Raw genomic sequence first — 13,599 nt, forward strand, 5'->3', positions numbered from 1 at the left:
AGGATGAGTAGTTGCTGCTTTTGGAACAGCTCATGGGGATCCTAATAAAATACCACAAAAACATATTTCTAGGTATTGACGGAGATAAGAGCGGAAAACCTCTCTGAAACATTAATTGGGCAATCAAAACCTAATATAGACGCAGCTGTTGTCACGTTTACAATACACCCTCCTGTCCTCCTCCAACTGTTTGAACAACTTAGCCTGTTAACTTTGTTTAGATCAGAGGTTTGTTCTCAACGTGCCTACCTGGTTAAATAAAGGTGAAATAAAAAGGTCACCACCCTTTTCTGAGTTAAGATCACTGAGTCAAAATGCAAGCTGAGATCTACCGCTCAGATTTGTAGGGGAATTACTTAACAAACTTAAGCCTATGCAACATTAACCTATTAAAAACAGGACTGTAGCAATGAGGTACAGTAGTAGGCTATAGGCCCAATACATTATCCCTGCATATTGTCTATACTCAGTAGGCTATAGGCCCAATACATTATCACTGCATATTGGCTATGCTCAGTAGGCTATAGACCCAATACATTACCCCTGCATATTGGCTATGCTCAGTAGGCTATAGGCCCAATACATTATCACTGCATATTGGCTATGCTCAGTAGGCTATAGGCCCAATACATTATCACTGCATATTGGCTATGCTCAGTAGGCTATAGGCCCAGTACATTATCACTGCATATTGTCTATACTCAGTAGGCTATAGGCCCAATACATTATCACTGCATATTGGCTATGCTCAGTAGGCTATAGGCCCAATACATTATCACTGCATATTGGCTATGCTCAGTAGGCTATAGGCCCAGTACATTATCACTGCATATTGTCTATACTCAGTAGGCTATAGGCCCAATACATTATCCCTGCATATTGTCTATACTCAGTAGGCTATAGGCCCAATACATTATCACTGCATATTGGCTATACTCAGTAGGCTATAGGCACAATACATTATCACTGCATATTGGCTATGCTCAGTAGGCTATAGACCCAATACATTATCACTGCATATTGGCTATGCTCAGTAGGCTATAGACCCAATACATTATCACTGCATATTGGCTATGCTCAGTAGGCTATAGGCCCTATACATTATCCCTGCATATTGGCTATGCTCAGTAGGCTATAGACCCAATACATTATCACTGCATATTGGCTATGCTCAGTAGGCTATAGGCCCAATACATTATCACTGCATATTGGCTATGCTCAGTAGGCTATAGACCCAATACATTATCACTGCATATTGGCTATGCTCAGTAGGCTATAGACCCAATACATTATCACTGCATATTGGCTATGCTCAGTAGGCTATAGACCCAATACATTATCACTGCATATTGGCTATACTCAGTAGGCTATAGACCCAATACATTATCACTGCATATTGGCTATGCTCAGTAGGCTATAGGCCCAATACATTATCACTGCATATTGGCTATGCTCAGTAGGCTATAGGCCCAATACATTATCACTGCATATTGGCTATGCTCAGTAGGCTATAGACCCAATACATTACCCCTGCATATTGGCTATGCTCAGTAGGCTATAGGCCCAATACATTATCACTGCATATTGGCTATGCTCAGTAGGCTATAGGCCCAATACATTATCACTGCATATTGGCTATGCTCAGTAGGCTATAGACCCAGTACATTATCCCTGCATATTGGCTATGCTCAGTAGGCTATAGGCCCAGTACATTATCACTGCATATTGGCTATGCTCAGTAGGCTATAGGCCCAATACATTATCACTGCATATTGGCTATGCTTGCCCTGCCAATGTTGTTCTTATAAGACCAATTAGAAATTATATTAAAACATTTTAGGTAAATTATCAAACCGGTAATATATAATTTGTTGTTTTCCTTGGTAGGCACAGCTGAGTGACTGATGGCCTGCATCTGATGGTCAGTCTGAGGGAGGGAGGGGGCAGCAGTGAGGCTGCCTCTCACCTGACTCACCGTCCCTCTGCTGAGAAAAGGGGACACAGTCTTCCAGCTGATGGTCAGTCTGAGGGAGGGAGGGGGCAGCAGTGAGGCTCCCTCTCACCTGACTCATCGTCCCTCTGCTGAGAAAAGGGGACACAGTCTTCCAGCTGATGGTCAGTCTGAGGGAGGGAGGGAGGGGGCAGCAGTGAGGCTCCCTCTCACCTGACTCATCAAATCAAATCAAATCAAATCAAATTTATTTATATAGCCCTTCGTACATCAGCTGATATCTCAAAGTGCTGTACAGAAACCCAGCCTAAAACCCCAAACAGCAAGCAATACAGGTGGAGAAGCACGGTGGCTAGGAAAAACTCCCTAGAAAGGCCAATACCTAGGAAGAAACCTAGAGAGGAACCAGGCTATGTGGGGTGGCCAGTCCTCTTCTGGCTGTGCCGGGTGGAGATTATAACAGAACATGGTCAAGATGTTCAATGTTCATAAATGACCAGCATGGTCGAATAATAATAAGGCAGAACAGTTGAAACTAGAGCAGCAGCACAGTCAGGTGGAAGTTGAAACTGGAGCAGCAGCATGGCCAGGTAGACTGGGGACAGCAAGGAGTCATCATGTCAGGTAGTCCTGGGGCATGGTCCTAGGGCTCAGGTCAGTTGAAACTGGAACAGCAGCATAGCCAGGTGGACTGGGGACAGCAAGGAGTCATCATGTCAGGTAGTCCTGGGGCATGGTCCTAGGGCTCAGGTCCTCCGAGAGAGAGAAAGAAAGAGAGAAGGAGAGAATTAGAGAACGCACACTTAGATTCACACAGGACACCGAATAGGACAGGAGAAGTACTCCAGATATAACAAACTGACCCCAGCCCCCCGACACATAAACTACTGCAGCATAAATACTGGAGGCTGAGACAGGAGGGGTCAGGAGACACTGTGGCCCCATCCGAGGACACCCCCGGACAGGGCCAAACAGGAAGGATATAACCCCACCCACTTTGCCAAAGCACAGCCCCCACACCACTAGAGGGATATCTTCAACCACCAACCTACCATCCTGAGACAAGGCTGAGTATAGCCCACAAAGATCTCCGCCACGGCACAACCCAAGGGGGGGGGGGCGCGCCAACCCAGACAGGATGACCACAACAGTGAATCAACCCACTCAGGTGACGCACCCCCTCCAGGGACGGCATGAGAGAGCCCCAGCAAGCCAGTGACTCAGCCCCTGTAATAGGGTTAGAGGCAGAGAATCCCAGTGGAAAGAGGGGAACCGGCCAGGCAGAGACAGCAAGGGCGGTTCGTTGCTCCAGAGCCTTTCCGTTCACCTTCCCACTCCTGGGCCAGACTACACTCAATCATATGACCCACTGAAGAGATGAGTCTTCAGTAAAGACTTAAAGGTTGAGACCGAGTTTGCGTCTCTGACATGGGTAGGCAGACCGTTCCATAAAAATGGAGCTCTATAGGAGAAAGCCCTGCCTCCAGCTGTTTGCTTAGAAATTCTAGGGACAATTAGGAGGCCTGCGTCTTGTGACCGTAGCGTACGTATAGGTATGTACGGCAGGACCAAATCAGAGAGATAGGTAGGAGCAAGCCCATGTAATGCTTTGTAGGTTAGCAGTAAAACCTTGAAATCAGCCCTTGCTTTGACAGGAAGCCAGTGTAGAGAGGCTAGCACTGGAGTAATATGATCAAATTTTTTGGTTCTAGTCAGGATTCTAGCAGCCGTATTTAGCACTAACTGAAGTTTATTTAGTGCTTTATCCGGGTAGCCGGAAAATAGAGCATTGCAGTAGTCTAACCTAGAAGTGACAAAAGCATGGATTAATTTTTCTGCATCATTTTTGGACAGAAAGTTTCTGATTTTTGCAATGTTACGTAGATGGAAAAAAGCTGTCCTCGAAATGGTCTTGATATGTTCTTCAAAAGAGAGATCAGGGTCCAGAGTAACGCCGAGGTCCTTCACAGTTTTATTTGAGACGACTGTACAACCATTAAGATTAATTGTCAGATTCAACAGAAGATCTCTTTGTTTCTTGGGACCTAGAACAAGCATCTCTGTTTTGTCCGAGTTTAATAGTAGAAAGTTTGCAGCCATCCACTTCCTTATGTCTGAAACACATGCTTCTAGCGAGGGCAATTTTGGGGCTTCACCATGTTTCATTGAAATGTACAGCTGTGTGTCATCCGCATAGCAGTGAAAGTTTACATTATGTTTTCGAATAACATCCCCAAGAGGTAAAATATATAGTGAAAACAATAGTGGTCCTAAAACAGAACCTTGAGGAACACCGAAATTTACAGTTGATTTGTCAGAGGACAAACCATTCACAGAGACAAACTGATATCTTTCCGACAGATAAGATCTAAACCAGGCCAGAACATGTCCGTGTAGACCAATTTGGGTTTCCAATCTCTCCAAAAGAATGTGGTGATCGATGGTATCAAAAGCAGCACTAAGGTCTAGGAGCACGAGGACAGATGCAGAGCCTCGGTCCGATGCCATTAAAATGTCATTTACCACCTTCACAAGTGCCGTCTCAGTGCTATGATGGGGTCTAAAACCAGACTGAAGCATTTCGTATACATTGTTTGTCTTCAGGAAGGCAGTGAGTTGCTGCGCAACAGCCTTCTCTAAAATTTTTGAGAGGAATGGAAGATTCGATATAGGCCGATAGTTTTTTATATTTTCTGGATCAAGGTTTGGCTTTTTCAAGAGAGGCTTTATTACTGCCACTTTTAGTGAGTTTGGTACACATCCAGTGGATAGAGAGCCGTTTATTATGTTCAACATAGGAGGGCCAAGCACAGGAAGCAGCTCTTTCAGTAGTTTAGTTGGAATAGGGTCCAGTATGCAGCTTGAAGGTTTAGAGGCCATGATTATTTTCATCATTGTGTCAAGAGATATAGTACTAAAACACTTGAGCGTCTCTCTTGATCCTAGGTCCTGGCAGAGTTGTGCAGACTCAGGACAACTGAGGTTTGGAGGAATACGCAGGTTTAAAGAGGAGTCCGTAATTTGCTTTCTAATAATCATAATCTTTTCCTCAAAGAAGTTCATGAATTTATCACTGCTAAAGTGAAAGTCATCCTCTCTTGGGGAATGCTGCTTTTTAGTTAGCTTTGCGACAGTATTAAAAAGGAATTTCGGATTGTTCTTATTTTCCTCAATTAAGTTAGAAAAATAGGATGATCGAGCAGCAGTAAGGGCTCTACGGTACTGCACGGTACCGTCCTTCCAAGCTAGTCGGAAGACTTCCAGTTTGGTGTGGCGCCATTTCCGTTCCAATTTTCTGGAAGCTTGCTTCAGAGCTCGGGTATTTTCTGTGTACCAGGGAGCTAGTTTCTTATGAGACATTTTTTTTGTTTTTAGGGGTGCAACTGCATCTAGGGTATTGCGCAAGGTTAGATTGAGATCCTCAGTTAGGTGGTTAACTGATTTTTGTCCTCTGGCGTCCTTGGGTAGGCAGAGGGAGTCTGGAAGGGCATCAAGGAATCTTTGTGTTGTCTGTGAATTTATAGCACGACTTTTGATGTTCCTTGGTTGGGGTCTAAGCAGATTATTTGTTGCAATTGCAAACGTAATAAAATGGTGGTCCGATAGTCCAGGATTATGAGGAAAAACATTAAGATCCACCACATTTATTCCATGGGACAAAACTAGGTCCAGCGTATGACTGTGACAGTGAGTGGGTCCAGAGACATGTTGGACAAAACCCACTGAGTCGATGATGGCTCCGAAAGCCTTTTGGAGTGGGTCTGTGGACTTTTCCATGTGAATATTAAAGTCACCAAAGATTAGAATATTATCTGCTATGACTACAAGGTCCGATAGGAATTCAGGGAACTCAGTGAGAAACGCTGTATATGGCCCAGGAGGCCTGTAAACAGTAGCTATAAAAAGTGATTGAGTAGGCTGCATAGATTTCATGACTAGAAGCTCAAAAGACGAAAATGTATTTTTTTTTTTTGTAAATTGAAATTTGCTATCGTAAATGTTAGCAACACCTCCGCCTTTGCAGGATGCACGGGGGATATGGTCACTAGTGTAGCCAGGAGGTGAGGCCTCATTTAAAACAGTAAATTCATCAGGCTTAAGCCATGTTTCAGTCAGGCCAATCACATCAAGATTATGATCAGTGATTAGTTCATTGACTATAATTGCCTTTGAAGTAAGGGATCTAACATTAAGTAGCCCTATTTTGAGATGTGAGGTATCATGATCTCTTTCAGTAATGACAGGAATGGAGGTGGTCTTTATCCTAGTGAGATTGCTAAGGCGAACACCGCCATGTTTAGTTTTGCCCAACCTAGGTCGAGGCACAGACACGGTCTCAATGGTGATAGCTGAGCTGACTACACTGACTGTGCTAATGGCAGACTCCACTATGCTGGCAGGCTGGCTAACAGCCTGCTGCCTGGTCCCTCTGCTGAGAAAAGGGGACACAGTCTTCCATCTGATGGCCAAACTCAAATCACACTGCGTTATTTCTGTCTCATGCACCAATTCATGTCGTTAATCCGATGTCCAGATTAAGTGAAATATTACTAAAAATAAAAAGGCAAACTTATCAAAACTCTTTACTCGTTCATTACAGCTGCAGTGCTGGATGTAGTGTGAGTGGCTGTAGGGAGAAGGCAGTTTATGGCTTATAAAAGTGTTGAACAGTGTTGACAGTATTGAATAACTACTTTAACATCAATTTACTCATAAAAACAGCAGCTCCTTGCTGTATTTGTTGATTATCTCATCATGGCTTTAAAAATGTTGAAATCTCACAGTATCAACTTTGCTGTGCATTCGATGCTTCTTTTTTAGTCTATGGGTCAAGGAAACTGTACAGACACCGTGATCTGAGATATCTAATTGGCCAGCTGTAGGCCTGTAGGTGAACCTGATTGGCTCTCTGGGCCTGCCGGGTAGGCAGAATTCTACCTTCAGACACATGAAATGATTCAAAATGGGAACACTTTTCCTTCCCGGTGCCAGGGCTGCTGAATCAAGTGCACCTCCCACCAACAGGGTTGTTGAATCAAGTGCACCTCCCACAACAGGGCGGTTGAATCAAGTGCACCTACCGCCAACAACACCAGGGCTGTTGAATCAAGTGCACCTACCGCCAACTCCACTAGGGCTGTTGAATCAAGTGCACCTACCTCCAACTCCACTAGGGCTGTTGAATCAAGTGCACCTACCTCCAACTCCACTAGGGCTGTTGAATCAAGTACACCTACCGCCAACTCCACTAGGGCTGTTGAATCAAGTGCACCTACCTCCAACTCCACTAGGGCTGTTGAATCAAGTACACCTCCCGCCAACTCCACTAGGGCTGTTGAATCAAGTGCACCTACCTCCAACTCCACCAGGGCTGTTGAATCAAGTGCACCTACCTCCAACTCCACTAGGGCTGTTGAATCAAGTGCACCTACCGCCAACTCCACTAGGGCTGTTGAATCAAGTGCACTTACCTCCAACTCCACTAGGGCTGTTGAATCAAGTACACCTCCCGCCAACTCCACTAGGGCTGTTGAATCAAGTGCACCTACCTCCAACTCCACTAGGGCTGTTGAATCAAGTACACCTCCCGCCAACTCCACTAGGGCTGTTGAATCAAGTGCACCTCCCGCCAACTCCACTAGGGCTGTTGAATCAAGTGCACCTACCTCCAACTCCACTAGGGCTGTTGAATCAAGTGCACCTACCTCCAACTCCACTAGGGCTGTTGAATCAAGTGCACCTACCTCCAACTCCACTAGGGCTGTTGAATCAAGTGCACCTACCTCCAACTCCACTAGGGCTGTTGAATCAAGTGCACCTACCTCCAACTCCACTAGGGCTGTTGAATCAAGTGCACCTACCTCCAACTCCACTAGGGCTGTTGAATCAAGTGCACCTACCTCCAACTCCACTAGGGCTGTTGAATCAAGTGCACCTACCTCCAACTCCACTAGGGCTGTTGAATCAAGTGCACCTACCGCCAACAACACCAGGGCTGTTGAATCAAGTGCACCTACCTCCAACAACACCAGGGCTGTTGAATCAAGTGCACCTACCTCCAACAACACCAGGGCTGTTGAATCAAGTGCACCTACCGCCAACAACACCAGGGCTGTTGAATCAAGTGCACCTACCTCCAACAACACCAGGGCTGTTGAATCAAGTGCACCTACCTCCAACAACACCAGGGCTGTTGAATCAAGTGCACCTACCGCCAACAACACCAGGGCTGTTGAATCAAGTGCACCTACCTCCAACAACACCAGGGCTGTTGAATCAAGTGCACCTACCTCCAACAACACCAGGGCTGTTGAATCAAGTGCACCTACCTCCAACAACACCAGGGCTGTTGAATCAAGTGCACCTACCTCCAACAACACCAGGGCTGTTGAATCAAGTGCACCTACCTCCAACAACACCAGGGCTGTTGAATCAAGTGCACCTACCTCCAACAACACCAGGGCTGTTGAATCAAGTGCACCTACCTCCAACAACACCAGGGCTGTTGAATCAAGTGCACCTACCTCCAACAACACCAGGGCTGTTGAATCAAGTGCACCTACCTCCAACAACACCAGGGCTGTTGAATCAAGTGCACCTACCTCCAACAACACCAGGGCTGTTGAATCAAGTGCACCTACCGACAACAGCACAAAACAAATAAACAATATAGAAATGCAAGGCTTTATTGTTGTTTACAGACATGTTTGGTGATCGACTAGGAATGACTTGGAGATCAACCAGTCGATGACGATTGGCCGGTTGGTGACCACTGGTTTAGAGGTTCAAATCAAGGGGCCTACCTGGATAAGATGATTGTTTCTCAGAATGAGTTGCCAATTCCTGATATAGATGCGTATTTTTATGCTCATTGCACACTTATAAAACACAGACTAGACCGCTAGAACATAACTGTCAGGCTAAACTGCTGCTAGCCGAGCAACAGAAACTGAGCATTCATTTTCCACAAACACGTTAATTGATACTCTCATTTTAGTAGGGTCTGCTCTGTTCTAAATGTTGGTTGTTGAGTCATTAAAAGGGTATCGTTAGAAGGGGAATCGATCGATTCTGTAGAACCAAAACTCAAATAGCGAGTTGAAACTTCTTCCTCAACAAGCAGTTATCTTAAATCATTTTTGCCTCAGACGAGACCAATTCTTGTGATTCAGGCATTTGGAACATCGCTCTAAAACATAAATACATTTGATTGATTGATTGATTGATTGATTGATTGATTGATTGGCAAAACATACATTCCAAAATGTAAAAGGAAAAAAAGTCAACTAATGTGAGATCACCAGCCTCTGCCATATGGAGACATTGATACAGCATGAACCATTGGTGGCTAAACAAATTAGCGCACGGAACTAGCCAATTGGCCAAGGCAGCTGTAAGCCTTTTAACCTAGGGATTCAAATTTCAGTCAATTTGAGTTTTTTTCTAAACAGTAAAATGATGTGACCAACAGAAAATACCATCAGAGATCTGTATATAATGACGAGATGCTTATCTTGCCTGCATAACGATGCGGGAAGGCAGCTTAGGCCCAAAATAAGCCCACAGACTTATTTTTGGACAGATTTAGGCAAGAGTGAAACCTCTCGCTTTGCCTCTTCCTCTCTGATGTTATGCATGCATACAAGGACCGGACATTTCTTATAAAGAGCTTAATGGAAACATCCAGGCTATAGTCTATTATTGAACAACTCACGTAATGAGACAGATAATAAAACCTCATTTTCAAACATTTGTGGAATACACTGTTCTAAACAGCACATCTAATGTGAGCAGATGTGACAGAGATGAACATCTCTGTTAGAGAAAATTACAAAGAGGAGGAATCTAATATCAACAACGAGGATGGGTTGCTAATATGACTAGGATTGTGACTTGGGCTTCTGGACAACGAAAGAAAGTTGACATGAAAACCAATAACAGGAGAGAAATGCTGGTTAACGGCATGAGGAAGTCTTTACGAAATAATTGCATCCACGTTTCTATGGATGGATTTTCTCAAGGCCACTTTGAAGAAAGGTAACACTCATTATTTGAAGAACAGTAAAACATTCAGGTTTCAAACAATTATACTGCCTCCACGTTACATTATACTGTCTCCACATTACATTATACTGCCTCCACGTTACATTATACTGCCTCCACATTATATTACACTGCCTCCACGTTACATTATACTGCCTCCACATTACATTATACTGCCTCCACATTACATTATACTGCCTCCACATTACATTATACTGCCTCCACATTACATTATACTGCCTCCACATGACATTATACTGCCTCCACATTATATTATACTGCCTCCACATTACATTATACTGACTCCACATTACGTTATACTGCCTCCACATTACATTATACTGCCTCCACATTACATTATACTGCCTCCACATTACATTATACTGCCTCCACATTACATTATACTGTCTCCACATTACATTATACTGCCTCCACATTACATTATACTGCCTCCACATTACATTATACTGCCTCCACATTACATTATACTGCCTCCACATGACATTATACTGCCTCCACATTATATTATACTGCCTCCACATTACATTATACTGACTCCACATTACGTTATACTGCCTCCACATTACATTATACTGCCTCCACATTACATTATACTGCCTCCACATTACATTATACTGCCTCCACATTACATTATACTGCCTCCACATTACATTATACTGCCTCCACATGACATTATACTGCCTCCACATTATATTATACTGCCTCCACATTACATTATACTGCCTCCACATTACGTTATACTGCCTCCACATTACATTATACTACCTCCACATGACATTATACTGCCTCTACATTACATTATACTGCCTCCAGCTTACGGTACATTATACTGCCTCCACGTTACATTATACTGCCTCCAGCTTACATTACATTATACTGCCTCCACATTACATTATACTGCCTCCACATTATATTATACTGCCTCTACATTACATTATACTGCCTCCACATTACATTATACTGCCTCCACATTACATTATACTGCCTCCACGTTACATTATACTGCCTCCAGCTTACATTACATTATACTGCCTCCAGCTTACATTACATTATACTGCCTCCACATTACATTATACTGCCTCCACATTACATTATACTGCCTCCACATTATATTATACTGCCTCTACATTACATTATACTGCCTCCACATTACATTATACTGCCTCCACATTACATTATACTGCCTCCACGTTACATTATACTGCCTCCAGCTTACATTACATTATACTGCCTCCAGCTTACATTACATTATACTGCCTCCACATTACATTATACTGCCTCCACATTACATTATACTGCCTCCACATTACATTATACTGCCTCCACATTATATTATACTGCCTCTACATTACATTATACTGCCTCCACATTACATTATACTGCCTCCACATTATATTACACTGCCTCCACGTTACATTATACTGCCTCCACATTACATTATACTGCCTCCATATTACATTATACTGCCTCCACATTACGTTATACTACCTCCACATGACATTATACTGCCTCCACATTACATTATACTGCCTCCACATTACATTATACTGCCTCCACATTACATTATACTGCCTCCACATTAAATTATACTGCCTCCACATTATATTACACTGCCTCCACGTTACATTATACTGCCTCCACATTACATTATACTGCCTCCACATTACATTATACTGCCTCCACATTACATTATACTGCCTCCACATTACATTATACTGCCTCCACATTACATTATACTGCCTCCACATTACATTATACTGCCTCCACATTAAATTATACTGCCTCCACATTATATTACACTGCCTCCACGTTACATTATACTGCCTCCACATTACATTATACTGCCTCCACATTACATTATACTGCCTCCACATTACATTATACTGCCTCCACATTACATTATACTGCCTCCACATTACGTTATACTGCCTCCACATTACATTATACTGCCTCCACATTACATTATACTGCCTCCACATTACATTATACTGCCTCCACATTACATTATACTGCCTCCACATTACATTATACTGCCTCCACATTACATTATACTGCCTCCACATTACATTATACTGCCTCCACATTACATTATACTGCCTCCACATTACATTATACTGCCTCCACATTACATTATACTGCCTCCACATTACGTTATACTGCCTCCACATTACATTATACTGTCTCCACATTACATTATACTGCCTCCACATTACATTATACTGCCTCCACGCTACATTATACTGCCTCTACGTTACATTATACTGCCTGTGCCCTAATTTAGCATGTGCCCTAATCATACATTTGATCATATTGACAGACGTAGAAATAAAAAAGGCACATTTATGCAGACTGAAAAATATCTTCTCTACTGATATTCTACAGGACACCTGGAGAGTACTATTCCCAACCACAAAAGACGAATCATTTTTTACTCAAAGTAAGAAAAGCTATTCAAAGATTGACCACATTTTTACATTCATTTTAAATGCACTCAACAATTTACTAGATAAAAAAATGTATGATATCGTGATATCAGATCATTCTCCAGTATCATGCTTAATTACACCAATAAAATATACACAGCGACAGAATTTGGAGAATGAACAGAGTGCAGCTTCTGGGAATGTATCAAAAACTTAAACAAAAAAAATCCAACTTTAATCATTACAAATGTAGACAGAGAATAGAGAAAATATATAAAACGAGATGCCTTTAACTTAAGGTCTACATTACAGGAATGACTGTCTCATACCTGGCAAAATCTTATTTAGAAAATAAAATGAAAGAAAAATAAAGAAATATAAATCACTATCTTATAAAAAGCCCAGAAAAATTATTACAAGATAAAAGAAGAAAATATTATTTCTGAATTTAAGCAAGATTACGATTTTTTTTTTAACTTTTGAAGAGAGACATCCATTAAAGGTGCAAATCCTCTATTTACACAAATGACAACGCACACGTCACTCAATCCAGCCATTCTAGTTCCATGTATCAAACAGTTATCTGGAGAGTCCCCTGCTGATTAAATTGTGACAATAAAATAATAACAAAGCTCATAAGCAATAAAATTGAAAAAGTCTGATTTGATACATATCAATCACACAGGGTTTACTAAAAAAAGACGCAAACAAATACAATAAAATGTTTCAGTTTCATAGACTACGCTAAAAAACAATGAAGACAGGACACTGACTCATAACCCTAATGGTGACAGGACACTGACTCATAACCCTAATGGTGACAGGACACTGACTCATAACCCTAATGGTGACAGGACACTGACTCATAACCCTAATGGTGACAGGACACTGACTCATAACCCTAATGGTGACAGGACACTGACTCATAACCCTAATGGTGACAGGACACTGACTCATAACCCTAATGGTGACAGGACACTGACTCATAACCCTAATGATGACAGGACACTGACTCATAACCCTAATGGTGACAGGACACTGACTCATAACCCTAATGATGACAGGACACTGACTCATAACCCTAATGGTGACAGGACACTGACTCATAACCCTAATGATGACAGGACACTGACTCATAACCCTCATGATGGCAGGACTCTG

Source organism: Oncorhynchus kisutch, linkage group LG5 (genome assembly GCF_002021735.2).
Source record: "Oncorhynchus kisutch isolate 150728-3 linkage group LG5, Okis_V2, whole genome shotgun sequence".
NCBI classification, from domain to species: domain Eukaryota; kingdom Metazoa; phylum Chordata; class Actinopteri; order Salmoniformes; family Salmonidae; genus Oncorhynchus; species Oncorhynchus kisutch.